The sequence below is a fragment of the Pteropus alecto genome, unplaced genomic scaffold, assembly GCF_000325575.1.
Source record: "Pteropus alecto unplaced genomic scaffold, ASM32557v1 scaffold131, whole genome shotgun sequence".
Lineage (NCBI taxonomy): Eukaryota > Metazoa > Chordata > Mammalia > Chiroptera > Pteropodidae > Pteropus > Pteropus alecto.
The window spans coordinates 14,415,205-14,422,512 of NW_006434709.1; the positions used below are offsets into that span (position 1 = coordinate 14,415,205).

Here is a 7,308-nt window from a genome sequence, read left to right on the forward strand (position 1 = left end):
CACGTAATATAAGTTGGAGATGAGAAACTAGAGCTTTTCAGGTCTTTCCTGAGCATGCACACAGCTCTGGGCATGTGCACAACCTTATGCATATGTGTGACTTTCTAGATTTCCAGGTATATGTCAGAGCTTTTTAAAGTCTCTGGATATGTTATTTTCCAGAATTTTCTTTTAAGCTTTTGGTTACTTTATTGTTTGTCCAACTTTCATCCACTATCTGAGGCAGTTTTAAGGTTAAATACTTGCCTGTAATTTTTTTTTTTTTTGAAAAGCACCCTGTGGTGAAAAAACTTTTCACAAAAAGGAGCTCTGAGTCAGGTCAAATACAGACAGACACCCTTACAAGTGAGGGCTTTCAGGGAACCATGAGATAATTCATCAGTAACAATTTGGGGAGAAGGGTTTGAAAGAGCTTTAGTACTGATCTGCTCCTTCTCGTTTCCAGGCTGTTGGACTTTTACCAGGAATGTGGGCTACTATTTCTCAGGGCTATGGCAGAGCTGGAGAATGTAGGATGGGATTAGGGCAAGTCAAAATGCCACAAAGCTCACCGTTCTTACTGAAATTCAGCCTTTTTTCTTTAATAAATGCAACCCACATTCCTATAAGCATTTGGTTAATCTCTACAGTTTTGTAAAAGTTGGTTCTTGACTTTATCAGTTTTCTCCTTGCTTTTATGGAGGAGAGAATCTATACTCCCAGGAATACAGCCAATTTCTAATTTAAAAACTAGCAAAATGTGACTAATTTCATAATAGTTATGGACTATTTTAAACAGCGATTATCTTATCCCTTTCTAACCATTGTATGTTGGATTTATGGGGATCAGATAACTTGTCTCTTTATTTCACAAGACTTCAGACCAAGAGGAACTGAACTTAAGGAGTTGAACTTGAGGAACTGAATCTGAGAAACTGTATCTGAAATTGGGCCTGATTTATATGAAAAAATACTTGCCCTTAAGCATGAGCCTGTTGTCATAATAGACAAGTCTCTGGGGGGCCTGGAAGGGGAAGAGTGTAATTTACATATGGGAGGCATATAAATAATTTTTCACCACAGGGTGAACTCTAAATTCTTTATTGCTCCCATCAGAGACAAAAATCTTGAATATGGATTGACCTTACTGACTTGCTTCTAACCAGTAGAATGTGTTAGAAGTGATAAGAAGAGACTAGGTCATAAGATAATATAGCTTCTGCCCTGTGCGCTCTCACTCTCGTGCTATGGCACTCTCACTTGCTCTCGTGCACACTCAGTTCTCTCACCCTTAGAACTTAGCTGCCATATTGTGAGGAAGCCCAAGCCACCTGTAGAGGGTCACATGTAGGTGTTTTGGCCAACAGTCCCAGCAAAGTTTCCAGCCAGCAGCCAATATGAACCACTAAACATATGAGTTAAGTCTTCAGATGATCCCAACCTTCAACCTCTGATGGACAGTAGACACCAAGCTGTGAACTATCCCCATTGATCCCTTCCTAAATTGCAGATTTGTGAGCAAAATGCTGTCATTTTTTAAATTCATTAAATAGGGGTTATTTTTAAAGTAACAACACCAAGCATCAAGTACCCATCATTCAATTCAACCCATGCAGCATTGTTTCATTTATACACCCACCCATTTCCCCAACTAGTTTGAAGCAGATTCCAGACTTTATACCATTTCTTTTCTTCTTGTATACATATGTACACAAACACAATATCTTTATCTCATCTAACAATTTCTTAGTATTGTTAAATATCCAATCATTTCATTTTCTCATTTTTTCAAACACTTTATTTATTGACTCAGGATCCTTTTAAATTCCATATATTGCAATCAGTCTTTTAATCTCTTTTTTAAAAATTTATAGATCTTCCCAACATTTTAAAGGGCCTATTTTGTACAAGGGCTATGAAGTTTGTAAAGGAAGATCGATACTCTTAAATCAGTAGGAAAGAGATATGCATACAGGAAGACTATGGAACGAAGTATAATGTGAAAGGAGTTGGATGAATAAATTGTTGAGAGATTTGAGAAAAGAAATAGAATACTTTTATCATCTTCAGGTCATGACTGGGATTCAGAGAGGCCATGCAGGGCAAAAAGCAGGCAAAAATAAAGAATGAAAATTTTCATTACGTTCCAAAAGACTTCACAGATGTCAAGACAAGTGAGCCAACGGAATAAAATATGGTTTTTCATGATTTCCCTTAGAACAACTCCACTTGAGATTATTATTGATCCTTGCAGCCAGTTTGAACTTTCATTCTTACAGTCTTTAGTTCTTCATTTGCAAAAGCTCCTTAGATAATTTGCATCACAAACTCACAAAATTACTGAGTAGCCCTTTAAAACAGGTTTTATTCTGGGGAAAATGGAGGTGAGAGTGTTTTACCATAACAAGAGTATAAGTATTTTAAGTGTGATTGATTCAGACAGAGGGGGAAACCTCAGCAGAAGGATTTTTTGTCCACTCAATATTAGTGGTGCAATTTATTAGGCAATACAAGATCAAAATTAAACTTTATTGTTCCTGTTTGCAAAAAAAAAAAAATGCACATAATACTTGTCTCGGCAATCCTTTGACTATTTCTCCAGAATATTTATAAATCTTAATGAGATGCTTTTAAGTGGTTCAGAGAACAGTTTAGTCATTTTGTTCTATTTTAATCCCCTAAAGACCTACTGCAAGAAATAGGGTATATTTATGACCTGTGACTAATACCTAGTAATCATGATGGACAATGACTTTTGTCATTTAAGAGCTACTTGAGGAAGAAGAAAGGCCTTCAGTGATCAATAGGGCATTAAAAAAATCTAATAAACTGCTATTACTTCTTTGGTAATAAAAATGTAATGGCTTGTTAGACATAAAAATAACATGAAATTTATTTAAAGACAATTTTGGGAGTCAGGATGGGAGATTTACACATGTAATTATTATCCTGTTGATCAAGGTAAAAATGAATAACTTGCTTTTAGTAAAAAAAACATGTAAGGGCATGCTTACATTATTCTTTTTATATTTTATGAGCCTTGAGATTTAGATATTGGTGATGGCTACAATTTTAGAGTAGTTATTTATGGTGATAGCTTTTCTTTGCATATTATTCACATGGGGTGGATTTGGAGGGGAGGAGATAGGTGCAGAACTCCAGAGAGCACTGTGAATCAAATGACCATTTTTTGTCAAGCCTAGGTAATAGCATATCCAGGGAGTAATTTGAATAGTCAGAACTTCTTTCCAGGATCTGGGGCAGCCACACACTTGCTGGCTGGCGCTTCACTTTAATTTTATCCACAGGGCAGAGTTTGGCTGACCCATTAATTTGTTCTGTTCGTTTTTCTAATGTCATATCTACCATCCAAAAATTTGAAATTGCTTAGCTACCCAAAAGTTGCTATTCTTCATATGTTATTCAATATAAATAACTTAGATATTTGTTTATCTAGTACTGTGTGAACAAATTACTATAAATTTAGTGCATTAAAACTACACATTTATTATCTCACAATTTCTGTGGATCTGGAATCTGGGCATGGATTAGCTGGGTTCTTTGCTTCAGCATCTCATGAATTTGCAATCAAGATGTCACCAAGGGGCTAAGGTCTTAATTGATAGCAGGACTGGAGATAGATCCGCTTCCAAGCTCATGTGGTTATTGGCAGGATTTAGTTCCTTGCAGCCTGTTGAATTGAGGGCCTCAGTTTCTTCCTGGCTGTTGGCCAGAGGCCATTTTAAATTTTAGTTAGCTATTGGCCAGAGGCCACACTCAGCTCCGTGGGTGTCCCTAACATAGCTACTTCCTTCATTAAAGTGTGCAAGACAAAAGGGCGGTAGAGTCTACTAGCCACACAAAAGTAACTATTATGTAACTTAATCATGAGAGTGACCACCTTTGCTAACTTCTATTGTTTAGAAGCATGTCACAGGTCATGTTCACATTAAATGGAAGGGAATTAAAGGTGAGACTATCAGGAGGCAAGGACAACTGGAGGCTATTTTAGAGTCTATCTGCCACATATTATTTTATTAAGAGATATGTTATTTTAGAAAATGTAAGAGGTATGGGTAAGTTTTTAAATTTCTGCAATCTTACTACACACAGATAAAAACCATTAATAATTCAGAATATATTCTTCCAGTCCTTTTTTGTACTTTATATGTTACTAAAATTAACAAAGATGTGGTCATAAATTGATATACTTTTATATAATTTATCTCATTTCATTCCTTAGGCAGTCTTAGAAGCTAGTAAATAATCTTCTATACCACTTTATTTTTATTTATTTGTTCATTTGTTTATTTATTTTTAGGTGAGGCAACCCTTGATTGTCCTCACAGATTGCAAGGACCTTGTCAGTTTACAATCCCTTATTTTTTATGCCTACAGCACCTTGTCTTCCTAGGTGGTCTCCCATCCAAGTACTAACCAGGCCCTACCCTGCTTAGCTTCCAAGATCAGACGGGATAGGGCTTGTTCAGGGTGGCATGGCCGTAGACTTCTATACCACTTTAAATGGCTGCATAAATTTATTCTATGATTAATACCATGGTTTTTTTTTTAAGTACAGGTTGACACTTTTTATACAAAGTCTTTATGCAAAACTATTTATAGGAAGAAGATAGTAAATATTTTAGGCTTGGGATGGGGGTGGGGTTGCCATACATTCTGTTGCAACTATCCATCTCTGCATTTATAGTGCAAAAGCAGCCATAGATAAAATGTTAATGAGTGTGGGTGTGGTCACGTTCCAGTAAAACTTTATTTATGGGCTCCGAAACTTGAATTTCGTATGATTGTGTGTCATGAAGTATTCTTTTGATATATTTCAATCATTTAAAAATATCAAAACTTTTTAGCTCACAAGCTAGATGAAAAATGGTGGGTTGAATTTGGTTTGTGCATTGTGGTTTGGTTTATCCTATTATTTCTAGAAGGATATTCAAATAAATTCCATATTTTTAGTATAATGCTAAGATTAACATCTTGGTAACTACATCTATGTATCTATTTATGATTACTTACTGAAGATAAATTCTTAAAAGTAAGATTATTGTATCAAAGGCTATACATTTAAAACTTTATACTTTTTGGTAAATTATCCTCTACAAAGGTGGTGTCAGATTTATACTTCTACCAAAGTATATGGGTGTGCTTATTTTTTTGTGTTCTCTTCTACACTGGATATTATCTTTTCAGAAATCTTTGCTGATTTGACCGGTTGACAAATGTTAAAGGTTTTCCTTTTCAAATACAGTTTATATTACATTTTAAATTAACATTTTAAAAACATTTCAAATCCGTGTTTTCTTTCTTTCTAACTGTAGGTCTAAATGTCCTACAATAACTTGCCCAGCTGAAATGACATGCAAATATATTCAGGCTGAAAGCCACTTGACTATTAGTGTCTTCACAGGAGGTTATTGATTAGAAGACTGACTGGTGAAGCCTCTGCCTATTTGAGCCATTGACATTATATCACCAGAAAAAATAAGTTGACAATATAGACGTTTTGTAGTTTTTAAGGTAAAGAGTTGATTATACCCAAGCAGGGAATATACTAGTCATTTTGGGTTATTCAGAGAAATGGACAAAATGGAAATTAAATAATTTTAACCTATATCTATCTATATTTGTATCCATATTCATATTTATCTATCTCTAACAGAGTTTGATTCTGTTTTTTTATGAAACTCTGATATGATCACGTCACCCCTATTATTAAAATCTTTTCTGATTCATTTCTTGTGATCTGAAATGAGATTCCTTAGCATGATATTCAAGATTCAATAAGATTTATCCTTAGCTTATCTTTTTAAATCTTATATAATGCTGCTTTTTCATAGGAAATAATAACAAAACAATAATAGCAAGAGTGTTTATTAAGCCTTAAACTGTGTACCAAATATTGGGGTAAGTGCTTTGAGGTAGGTATTATCGTTCTTTCTATTTTAAAAATGGGAAAATAGGTTTAGAGAATGTTAACTAGCTTGCTCAAGATCAAGTAGTAAGCAGTTTCTCCCCCTCCTGGCCTCACTACCCTAAAATATTAATTTATTTTTGCTAGTGTGAGGTCCTCAGATGATGGTTCTACCTAACAGAGTCCAGCATGGTCTCAGAGAAAAGATGGTTTCTCCCCTCTGACTTGGAGGAGTTTTAGAGTGCCAATTGCACCAGCACTCTGTTTATTTCAAATAATAGATGAACTTTGGAAAAACATATTGAGTCTCCTCTTCTGGACACTTAGAGCATATTAGAATGCCCAAGAAGGGAAATACAGCTCCCTACAGAATATTCCATTGGATAATAAAATTCCTGAGCAGGTTGCTTTGAGTTGATGATGTATGGGAGTGTGTATATTTTGCCATGGAGTATTTATTATACTCCATGGCAAAATATAGCAATAATAATTCAGGGCATAAGAGATTGTCAACTATTATTACTTTTAATGAAATGTAAGTCTCATTGGAAAATGATGGGGAATTAATGACTTAAGCAATATACCCAAATTACTACACATTATACAAAAGAAATGGCAGGAACATCTTTCTTCTCAATAACTTTTCTCCCTCTGGCTTAGAGGAAATGATTTGGAAGCTGAAGAACTGCATAAGTTTATTAGGGAGAATAATGTGGCTATTAGAAGTGCTGGGAATCCTGAATCTCTGCTGTTGTATATGAAGTGGCTATGGGCTTTGTTGAAGGTGTCAGTGCAGCTTAGTATACGAGATGTCCAATTGCCCTCCTTGGCATCTAAAGTACCATTCTAAGCTCATAAACCTGAATGTCCTTATTAGAAGGTCCCAATTTAAACAGCTCATACAGCATTCCTGGTCCCTGTCTTCCCTTCCTACCAGGCAGAGGACATTTCTTAAAAAGGAATTGCTCAAAGAGCCATATCACTTTGCATCATTTTCTCACACTGGAGTCTACCCAGGATGTCCATCAAGAGGCTTATATGTGAACAGTGTCTGAAATTCCTCTTATCCCTTTGTTCAGGAAAACTTGGCAAAGAAACTATGATTGTGTTTATTATTTTTGCCAACCAAACTATGCAAAAGCATGATTCATTCATCATTCTTTGTCACTAAATATATAAAAGCAAAAAATGAATCTTAGCTTTTGCCCCCCTCCTTTTAAAAATATTTTTATTTTTTTCAATTATAGTGACATATAATATTATATTTTAGGTGTATGACAGTTATTAGATATTTATATAATTTATGAAGTGATCATAAATTCAGTACTCATCTGACATCATACATAGTTACTACAATACTACTGACTATATTCCCCATGCTATACTCTGCATCCCTATGA

General features: G+C 35.0%; 1 pseudogene; it reads right to left on the reverse strand.

Moving 5' to 3' along the window:
• Positions 1-4,368: 4,368 nt before the first annotated feature.
• On the reverse strand, positions 4,369-4,487 carry LOC112478094 (annotated as a pseudogene).
• Positions 4,488-7,308: the final 2,821 nt, after the last annotated feature.